Genomic DNA, 11730 nt, shown 5'->3' with positions numbered 1-11730 from the left:
AATATGGATGATCTTAGCCAAATGGTACTTCTACAGATTAGAAGGTCAAAGGGGATATCTTTTTTATCTTTTTTTTTTTAAACAAAATGTTTAAAATTAGAAAACCAACAAGTCTTTTGTTATAAAACAAGAACAATAACCTAAAACAACAAAATGGTGTATACTGTAAAAATTAAAAAACAAAAACATCTTTCACCACAACCTCCTACTGTCTAGGACCTGGGTAGGTAACTACTGTTAATAGATAGGTGGGTATTCTTCCTATTAGTAAGTGTCCTTAAAGACATTCTGTAGACAAGAATATACAATGGGAAAGGACAATCTCTTTTAAAAATGGTGACAGCCACATGCAAAAGAATGAAATTAGACTACTGTCTTATACTACACACAAAAAATCAAAGTGGATTAAAGACATGAATGAAGACCTGAAACTATAAAACTCTTAAGAACACACCAGCAGTAAGCTCCTGGCCAGTCTTGGTGATGATTTTTTTGGCTCTGACTCCAAAAGCAAAGGTAACAAAAGCAAAAATCAACATCCAACTAAAAAGCTTCCACACAGCAAAAGAGATCATCAACAAAATGAAAAGATAACTTACTGAGTGGGAGAAAATATTTTCAAATATTATATATATGATAAAGGGTCAATATCCAAAATATATTTTTTAAAAAGCTCATAGAATTCAATAGCAAAAACCCAAAGAATTCAATTAAAAAATGGGCAGAAGATCTGAATAGATATTTTTTTCCAAAGAAGGCATACAGGTGACCAACAGGTACATGAAAAGAAGCTCAACATCACTTATCACGGAAATACTGATCAAAACCACAATGAGATACCACTTCACACCTGTGAAAATGGCTATTAAGAAGATAAGAGATAACAAGAGCTGATGAGATCATGGAGACAGGGAAACCTTGTGCACTGTTGGTGGGAATCTAAATTGGTACAGCCACTTACTTACGGAAAACAGTAAAGAGATTTCTCAAAGAATTAAAAGTAGACCTACCATATGATCCAGCAATTCCACTTTCAAGTATTTATCCAAAGAAAATGAAAATATTGGGCAGCCTGGGTGGCTCAGCGGTTTAGCGCTGCCTTCAGCCCAGGGCTTGATCCTGGAGACCCCGGATTGCGTCCCACGTCAGGCTCCCTGCATGGAACCTGCTTCTCCTCTGCCTGTGTCTCTGCCTTTCTCTCTCTCTCTCTGTCTCTCTCTCTCTCTGTATCTCATGAATAAATAAATAAAATCTTTAAAAAAAAAAGAAAATGAAAATGTTAATTTGAAAAGATATATACCCCTCATGTTCATATTAGCATTATTTATAAGCCAAGTTATGGAAACAACCTAAGTGTCCATCAATGGATGAATGGATAAAAAAGATGTGATGCACGTGCACACACACACACACACACACATACACACATTATTCAGCCCTAAAAAAAGAATGAAATCTTGTCATTTGCAACAATGTGGATGGCACTACAGGGTATTATGCTAAGTGAAATAAGTCAGGCTGAGAAAGACAAATACCATATGATCTCATTTATATGTGGAAATAAAAACAACAACAACAAAACCCCAACCTCATAGATACAGAAAACAGATTGGAGATTGCCAGAGGCTGGGTGTAGGGGGTGGGCAGAAATGGATGAAGGGGGTCAAAATTACAGATTTCCAGTTATAAAATAAATAAGTCCTGGGGATGAATGTACAGCATGGTGACTATAGTTAATAATACTGTATTACATGTTTGAAAGTTGCTAGAAGAGTAGGTCTTAAAAATCCTCATCACAAGAAAAAAATTTTTAGGTTAACTCTATCGAGTGGTGAATGTTAACTAGACTTATTATACTCATTTCATAATATATACAAAGATGGAATCATTATGTTGTAGAGCTGGCATTAATATAATGTTACAGGTCAGTTATACTTCAATTTAAAACATTAAATAAATAAAAATCGAACATTCAAATTGACCAAATAAGGGGAAAAAGCATATAGTCATTTCACTAGATTGAGAAAATCAATGGGCAAAAAACACCACCCACTCGGAATGAGCAAACAGGCAAAACAAAATAGGAAGAGAGATTCTGTTTTTGCAGACTCTAAGACAGCACATCCTTCATCAAGATAACCTTTGACCTATTTCCTTATCTGATAAAGTGTACTTGGTGATTCAGGTCCTAACTTGCCTGATGGCTGAATGCTAGAATTGCCGCTAGCAAGAGATACCATCACACTGGGACAGTTGACAGTGAGAATAAGAGAGACAGGACCGAAAGCCAGAAGAAAAGGGTCACATGAAGGTTGAGTACAAAAGGCAGATGCCAGGCACGAAAATAGGACCAGCTTGGGCACAGAGGCTTGGAAGTCCACTTTCTCTGCCTTCACCGTCACTGTACTCCTTGTCACTCCAACCTCTGCTTCTGAGTTTTACCTCCTGCCTTCTATTTATTCTCCTAAAGGTCACCAAGGGATCATTTGGTCACCATGTTTGATGACCTTTTCTCCATTTTCACCCTCCTTAACCTTGCTCAGTGCTGGACCCTGCCAACCAGAGGCCTTTATGAATCTTTCCCTTTCCTTGGCTACAGTGACAGGGTGCTCCTCCAGTTTTTAAATGTCCCTGACTTCCATCCTGATGCCTCCTCCTCTTCCAGTCCTTGAACTGTGGGCCTTACCTACAACTCTCTTCTTTTCCTTTTCCTTCCTCTGCACTGTCTACATCACGATATCTGAATCTGCATCTGTGGCTTCAAAGATCACCCCTATGAGGGACACTTTGAGATATGATTGATACAGATAGATATAAGAATATTGATCTGGCCCTCATTTTCCCTGGAGTTTTGATCTTCTGTTTTCTGCTACCTTCTAGACATGTGCCATTTATATCTCAAACGCAGCATCTCTAAAATGGAACTTTTCTTCTACTTATCTAACAACTCCCTTAGCATGGCCCAGAGGGATTTTATAATCTGTCTCTGCCTACTTTTCTATCTCATCTCCTGCCGCTCTCCCACAAGCCCCTTCTTTTCTGGTCCTACCCATAGAACTGCCATTGCACAGATGTGTCATGCTACCACACACCTCTATGCTGTTAACTATGTTCCCTCCACCTGAAACATCCTTCTCCCACATCCTGGATTTTTCTCCCCAGACAGCTCTCAAAACTTCTCTCAGGTATTATCTTCTTTAGAAAGACTTGCCGGACTTGTTGGATTCAGTGCCCCATTGCTGTCTCCCACAATATCCCCAGGAAGCTTATGCCACTACACTGTATTTGGTTTTTCCTTGCTTGTAAGTGGTGAAACCTATGCAGAGGAAGACTGTGTCTTTGTATCCATAAGGCCTAAAAAAGTGTTTCGCACATACTAAGTACTTAGTAAATACTGGGTAAATATCTGAACCACCTACCTGGCTTTTCTATTTTTGATGATGGTAAAGCCATCTCAAATTTATATCTCTAACCCTGACTCCTTCTTCTAACTCCAGAATCATATTTCCTTTTACATCTCCAGGTTTATCACAGACAACAGGCTCTAAGCAAAGCTCTTGTTTGCTTTTCCCACAATTCCCCTTCTGAGCTATTTATTCAACTGTTCAGGACACAAACCTTGGAAGCGTCCTTATTTTTTTTTCCACTCCACATCAAATCCAGTGAAGAGTCCTATAACCCTTATCTTATCGTAAACAGATTCTGGCTGTTTTTCATCTCTAACAATATCACATTAGTCCAAGTGACCATTATCTCTCGCCTGGACTCCTGCAAGTTCACACTTGCCCCTCTACAAATGATTCTGCACAATGGCCAAAGGTCCTTAGCCTGGCTTACAAAACCCTTTGGGATTTGGCCTTTGGCTCTCTCTCTCTCTCTAGACTCATTTCCTACTACCCGCACTTTGTGGTCTCTGCTTTGTGCACAGGCTTCCTTGCTGCTCCTCAAACATACCAGATGGATGCCTACTTTGAGGATTTTCCTTTACCGTTCTTGCTGCATCAAGTATTCTTCTTCCAGAACTTTGTGTGGATCTCCAACCCACTCCTGTCCAGTCTTTTCCCAGAAGTCACTTTCAGAAAAAGACTTCTCTGATAGCATTATCTATAAAAGTACCTGCCTGACCCTCTATCCTCTTACCCTGATTTTTCCCCTTTCCTCACTGAAATTTTATGTTTCTTTAAATATCTCTTGATTATTTCTTTTCCCTTCTATATAAGCTCCTTGAGGATAAGCTATTTGTCTATCAGGTTCCTTGGTATAGCCTGGCATCTGGAACAATTCCTGGCATTATTATAGGACTTCAGTAAATACTCAATGAATAAATTATTTACCCTAGTTCTTGGGGCTTTGGGTCGTCTTTAACTGCTCACTTGCCTTCCTTCTTATCTATAGTTACCAAGTCCTTTAGAATCTTCCTTGAGCTTATTCAATTAATATTTATTAATGATGCAAAGTGTCTGTCTTAGGGTGTGTCTATCATTGAGTTACTTATTTTTCACAGTTGCTGTATGACACAAGGTAATTAATGCAACAAGAACTTCGTAAACTCTAAAGCACTACACAAGCAATTGGCCTTCCAGTCACACTGTGATGATACTAATTAACGTTACTTCCACTTCCAACCTGTACAGGAATGTCTGACTGATCTTTCTGCTTCCAAACACTCCCCAGATAATATATTCTGAACCCTGCTGCCCACTTAATCTTCTGAAAGCATTGCTATAATTATGTTTCTCTCTTACTCAAAAACTTTGACTGCTTTCCAATTCCTGACCAAATAAAAGACAACTCTCTGGCTTGTAACCAAGGTCCTTTACAACCTGGCTCCAGATGGCCTCTTCACTTCACTTTCTGCCTTTAGTCCCCATCAAAGCTTTGGTTTCCAAGTCAGTCTAGAATACTCACTTTCCCTAGGCACCTCTGCCTTTCCTCTCATCTCCACTCACGCTTCCCCACACAGGAATACTGCCTGCAAAACTTCCCCCAAAAAATTCATACATGGAGGTCGCAGAGCAAATGAACATCGTGATGCTGTCCTCCTTGGGTTTTTCCAGTTCCAGGGGATCTTTCTCAACTCTTTGCATGTTCACAGCACTTAGCTCTTTCATTTACCTATTGAAGGTCGATTTTTATCCCTCCTCCTACTTTTCCTTAAAGGAGGAAGGAAGGAAAATGTGGAAGGAACACTTGTATCTTTCTCCTCTTTTACCACCCTGATTTGGAAGTCAAGGAGGGTCTGATCTCCACTAGTCCAAGCTTCTGTGATTGTTTGTCCCTTCCTTCAAAACAGACCATGTGATTCCCTCTCTGGGATCTGCCTGCCAACAGTAAGCATGCATTCGTGGCTCCTGCCTGCAGATGGTAGGGTTCTAAAGACAGGTTGTCATCTTGCTTTTTTTGAGTAAGGTGAGGGTGAAGGGAGTCTTGGGAAGCCTACATTTGCTACAGGAAAAACGACATTCTCCAATATAGCCTTTTTAAATATAAGGCATATATTTTGGTCTCCATGTATCTGACTTCTTAATTAGCTCTGAACTTTGAGAAGAAGGAGCAATTAATTATCACCCTCCCTTAAACTCAAACATCATCCAGATGACCCTTTTTATGAACTCCTATGTAGTACAGATAGTTATAATGTCTCATTCAGATTTGTAACCCAGTATCATAAGCATATGGAAAGGCAGTATTATATGCTGTTATTCTTCCTAAATCTCTTGCAACTTCAGATTCATGAGCCAGTATTTATTTGCATGGGAGTCATAATGAGGTAATAAATTTGATACTAAAAAAATGAAACTAAAGCATAAATCATGAGAAATGGATGTTTCCTGTTGGAATTTTGGCTGATGACCAAAGCTAGTTATAATGTATGACAAATTCCCTGCATTAAAAAGACTAACACTGGACACATTTCTGGAGAACTGACTTTGAGATGAACAAGCAGGTCCTATGACTATGAGCTCTATCGACCCATCTTCAACTATATAAGGAAAAGGTTGGGAAGATGCTTTAAATGGGATTCATACATGTAAGAGCATCATGGCCTTTCCCGGCTCTTCCCAACTCTGGGTGAAGGGAGAAGGGCTTGTTTCCTGAAGCCTATTTAGGATGGTCCTCAAAGCAAACCTACAAAGGGGGACTATCTTCCTGCAGGGAATCTTGACATCTCATCCCTGAGATTGGTGCTTTCTTCTTGTCTAAATAACTGTGAGTATGTGGGGGTGGCCAAAGCTACCTGAAATGGCAGAGAAGGACTGAGGGCAGCAGGGGGGCTGGTCAGGACTTCTAGAATTTGATAGAGCAAGCCCGTCCAAGTGACCCCACTGGAAGCCCTCAGACTTGAGTTGTCTTAGTACAATCATATCCAGAATGAGTGTGAAGGCAGTTGTGGGGGAAAAAATCACATTCACACCTGGAATGTTTGTCCAGGATTAGGGAGGGTACAAGGATTATATTACTCATCCTTGCAATGGCCCTAAGAAGTGAGACTTTCATACCTATTTTACAGATAAGAAAATTGAGGCATGAAGAAGTTATTTGCTCAAGACCATAGGATTAGCATTGTTTCTAACTGGTGTTTAAAGAGACAAATTCTTGTATATATTACTTTGGTTTTGATTTCATCTATTGACAATACCCACATTTATTACTCCCAGCTCTGTGCATGCTCTCTCTCTCTTTCTCCCTTGGACCCAAGTCTTGTATATCCAACTCCTACTAGATATCCCCACCTGGGTCTTTAATAGGCATTAGAAAGCTAATATATACGAAGTAAAAATTCTTGATTGTAACCTGTTCCTCTTTTACTCTTCCCTATCTCTGCTGCTTAATCCAGATTGTCCCTATCCAATACACCCAGTTCATGTAGGCCTCCAACCCATTGACTTCTTTCCATTTCTACTGCTACCTTCTCTGTCCATGGCACCATTACCTCTTTGCCTTTATTTTTCCCTCTTTAGTCCTCTCTCTGGTAGACATAAAATTCTTTTTTATTCCCCTCCATTGGTCTTGCATTTCTCTGAAAATAAAAGACAAACTTGGTACTATGAATCCTTGCAAGGCTTGCCTTCTCCTCCCCACCCCCAGTTCTCTCCACATTTCTCACTGGTCCTAAGCAGGACCAGCCTCCTTTCTGTTCCTCAAGAGCCGTAGCATTTACTTTTCTCTCTGCCTAGAATGCTCTTTTCCACCATTTTGCATGGTGACATGATTTTCATCCTTTAGATCTCTGCTCAAGGTCCATCTTTTCATTGCTACTTTTCGTTTCTTCATCTCTTCCCTTCTTGATTCTTTTTCGTAGCCCTTCATACAATTGATAAGTATTCTGTGTATTATTTTTTGAGTTGTTTTTGGATGCATTCATTTCCACTTCTTCCCCCAACTAGAACATAAGCTCCCCAAGAAAAGGAACTCACTTACTTTCTTGTGAATCACTGTATTCCCAGAATCAAGCACATTGCCTGATATATAACGGGCATTCAGCAAATACTTGCTAAATAAATGAATGAATATTTCAGTAGTGCTTGTTGTATGAAAGAATGGAGAGAGAACCAGGTGTCAGATGTGACATACTGGATATGGTGACTTTTTAACTTGAGGGGGTTGGAAAGTATACTGTGGGAAGTATGATAGTCATCATAACTTAGGGGGTTGCCTCTTTTAGAGAGGCATAAAGGCACTATCTATCACCCATAGTTATGGCAATGCTTTCTATTTTCTCGTTCTAAGCACTAGGTTAATGACTGGGGATAAAATGATATCGGCACAGGCCCTGTCCCAAAGCTTTGTGAAGCATTCTCCTCTGGACAGGAGAGAGGAAAAGTGGGTTGGGGGCAGTAAACTCAAATCAAAAGTAACAAATCTCCAGTAACCCCTCTGCTGTACAATATCTCTGGGAAGGTGAAGTCTCCATGTTTTTTTTATCTTAAATACAATGTATAATAAAGGCACAGAAAGAGTCTTTGAGGGATAGCAAAATGCCCGTCCTTTAGAGATAAGAATGACCAATGAGAAATTGGAGCAGAGTTTCATCTAGAGATCAGTTAGCTGTTCAATGCTAATTTTTCTGATGTGAAATGTATAAGTTGTCAATGCTAAAGCTGAAATTTAGAGCTTAATACACTTTTAGCCATTTAGAAATTACAATAGCACCGTTATGCAATACTTCTGCCAATATCAACTTGTAATGATGCAAAGGGACATTCAAGAATGGAGGACACAGTGTGGTTGGAAAGCCTTGATGAGCGTCCTTGCTCTGTTCCTACCAGCTCCTTAGCCTTGAGGATGTTACTTAATCTTTTCAGTGCCAATTGACTCATCCAGATATAGGGAATAAAAAAAGCACATATCTCATGACATTGTTGTAGATTAAATTAGCTAAACCATGTACAATGTTTAGCATAGTGCCTGCTATTTAGCATATGGAATAATATTAGCTAATATTAATATGATTGGGGAAGACATCAAAGTACCTACATCACAAGGTTGTCATGAGGAGTAAATGATGTTTGTGTGTATGTATGTATGAATATCTATCATGGTGCTTGGAACAGTAGGAATCAATCAAGAGTTGTTGAATAAACTAATGTATTGGAAAAGCTACAAAGTATAGATCACTGTAAAAATGCTTTTGCTTCTTATTTTATTATTTATTTTTCAACAAAAATAGATTTGTTAAAAGTCTTTGTATGAAAAAAAAAGGATGCTCAAAACTTTCCCTACCAACCAGGTGTGATATTTAGCACATTAACCAATCAGTAGGGCATGAATATTGACCAATAAGAAGAGATGCCAACAGTAGCTCCAAAGTAGGGTTCTGAGGACCTCCACTCTACTGAGGCATTATCCCTTTACTTAGAAATTATGGGAAGGCCTCAGAGCAGCCCCAAGCAGGGACCAGAGAAGGAGAAGAGGTGGTATGGGGAGGAGGGATTTGCACAGGGTAGCAAGTATTTTCCGGAAGGTACAAAGCAATTTTGCTATCTTAAAATCTAGGTTGACTGTTGCCTGTGATCTGGAGCAGCTCTGTCCCCAAACTAAACCCTCCATAAACTAGATTTGAAAGGAGAGAGAGATTATAGCCTGGGTATACTGTTCTCCTGTTCACTTCTCATCCTAACCAAGGGTTGTTTGCTTGAAAGTAATGTTGTCGGTGAACTGGGTCAAAGAGAAGACCCAGAGAGTTCCACATTAGAAGGGTGATAATATTACATCATAGATCTAAACAAGGCAGTCTGTTTTTGGAAATACGTGGGTGACTTGCCAATTGCATCAGCCTTAGCTGTTGCTGCTTTTGATAATACATTATTAGTCATCTTTTTTTTCCAACAGAATCCTCACCATTCTCTCCAGAATTGATGCTGAATTTCAAATCCACTTTAGTAAAAATATTTATAACTGGTAGGTTAGAGACCCTGCATTATTCGAATAAAAGCAACTTATTTAAAGATTGGAGGAAAAGTTGGGGAATAAACAAGTTCCTGGTAACTAATGATTTTTTTTTCTTTACAAATGCTATAAATGAATTGAGACTTAGCATGCTTCTATGTAACTCTTTTAAAATCTATATTGACATACTGAATATCATGAAAATTCAGGGGGCTGCTGGGGGTTTTGGAGTTTGGAAATTAATGAAGAGAAATGGAGGAGGGATCACAAATATTTATGTCCCTTTTCAGGTGAAAGAAGTTTATAAAGGATATATAAGTTGACTGACACAAATGGCTTTCAGAATCCACCTACTGCATAGCTTATGTGAAAGCACTTTTCATCAAACATATTAGTCAAGGTTTCCAGGGAAATAGAACCAATGAGATGTCTCTGCCTCTATCTCTGTCTCTATCTCTATCATCCACATCTCTCTAATCTTTAGATCTATCTTTAAATCTATTTATTTAACATACATCTATGATGAATGAAGAATTCATCACATCTATGAGCGAATGAAGAATTCGCTCATATAATTGTGGAAGCTAGTGAACCCCAACTCAGCTGGGGTAGGCCAGCAGTCTGGAGACCGAAGGAAGAGCTGCAGTTTGAATTCAAAGATAATCTGTTGCCAGAATTCCTTCTTTCATTGGTGAGGTCAGTCTTTTCTTTTAAGGCTTTCAACTGATTGGATGTGGCCCACTCACATTAAGGGGGGCATCTGCTTTACTCAGAGCCCTCTGATTTAAATGTTAATCTTTCTCCCCAAAAAGTCCCTCCTAGAAACACGGAGAATAATGTTTGACCAAATATCTGGTCACTGTGGCCCAGCCAGGTTAACACATAAAATTAATCATCACAAAAAGTAGTGTAAGGAAGTAGCAATTCCTGTTGTTAGTTATCTGCTTCCAAGGAAAAGCTGCCAAGGTGGCAACATGACTGCTAGCTGAGGAATAATTGCAGGTTGAGATGTTAAACTAGAAAGGAGAAAACTTAGGGACAAATTGTAACATAGATCATAACAGCTCGGTATTCTCACCAGCTGCAGATATATAATGTGTGTGTAAGGTACACATTTTCAAAATGCTCACATGCCTGCATGTGAAAGGGGGAGAGAAGAACCAGGACTCTTGGAGGAGATAAATTTTGCCTCAAGACCTGATTAGAACCATCAGGAGCCATGACTTCTGGCCACTGCTGGTCCTGGGCAGACCTGTAACTGCTGTCCTCTGGTGAGCTTGCTTCCAGTTCCTCACAGGGGCCCATTGTAAACTTTTCTCTTTTTCCTTGAGCCCCATCCAAGCCCTGCCCATGTTACCTCCTGCAGGCAGAGACGAAAGACCACTAATTCTGTAGCATCCCCTCCAAACACCTCTATACTCAGCACTTCTTCTTCCCTCTTTTCTATGAGTTGGTTTCCTGGATATTTCCCAAGGCAAGTTTCCCGATGCTTTCCACCTTCTCTAGATCATTTGGTGAAAATAAATATGTGATATCCTCTGCATTTACTATTGTATGGAAATTTGACTTCTTAGTCCCAGTGTCTGCTATGGTAAGCTTATGGCTGACAGGATTTTTATGTAAATCAGATGGGTATCTATGTATTTATGAAAAGCTACATTGTGTGTTCAGATTGGTGCAGCCATTAGGCGACAGAAAGAAAAGCAGATGAACAAAACTGAGAACAAAAGATTAAAATGTGAAGCACTGTAGATAGACCGAGAGTTCTTTGCTATTTGTATTAAATCCATATAGATCATATGTATTTTATATTTGTTACATATTTATATTTATTACACATATTTATAATTATATATATTTATTTATAAATATAAAATCTCTCATCTCTGTATATATACTGGTTCTGTTTCTCTGGCAGAGAGAAACAGTTATTACCCTAACTAATGCAGGTCATCTCTGGGTTACCTCTTAATCCTCTGAATTTTCAGCTCTTCTAGCAATTCTGTAATCAGTTCCCTATATTCAATTCCTTCTGTATGGAAGAGTGTGTTTTCTTCCTCGGCTGAGCCCTCACGGGTACAGCATATTTGAAAGAAGATTTTTGAAGGACATTGGTTAGACTATGCCAGTATTACCTTTAAAAATGATGGGTGTGGGGTGCCTGGGTGATGCAGTTAAGTGCCTGCCTTCAGCTCAGGGCGCATCTCAGGGTCCTGGGGCTGAGCTCCACATCCGGCTCCTTGCTCAGCAGGGAATCTGCTTCTCCCTCTGCTTCTGCCCTTCCCTCCTTGCTCGGGCTCTGTCTCTGTCTCAAATAAATTAAAAAAAAAAAAAACCTTT

The sequence above is a fragment of the Vulpes lagopus genome, chromosome 4 (assembly GCF_018345385.1).
Source record: "Vulpes lagopus strain Blue_001 chromosome 4, ASM1834538v1, whole genome shotgun sequence".
Taxonomy (NCBI): domain Eukaryota; kingdom Metazoa; phylum Chordata; class Mammalia; order Carnivora; family Canidae; genus Vulpes; species Vulpes lagopus.
The sequence above is the reverse complement of the archived record's forward strand: the minus strand, read 5'-3'. Positions refer to the sequence as shown.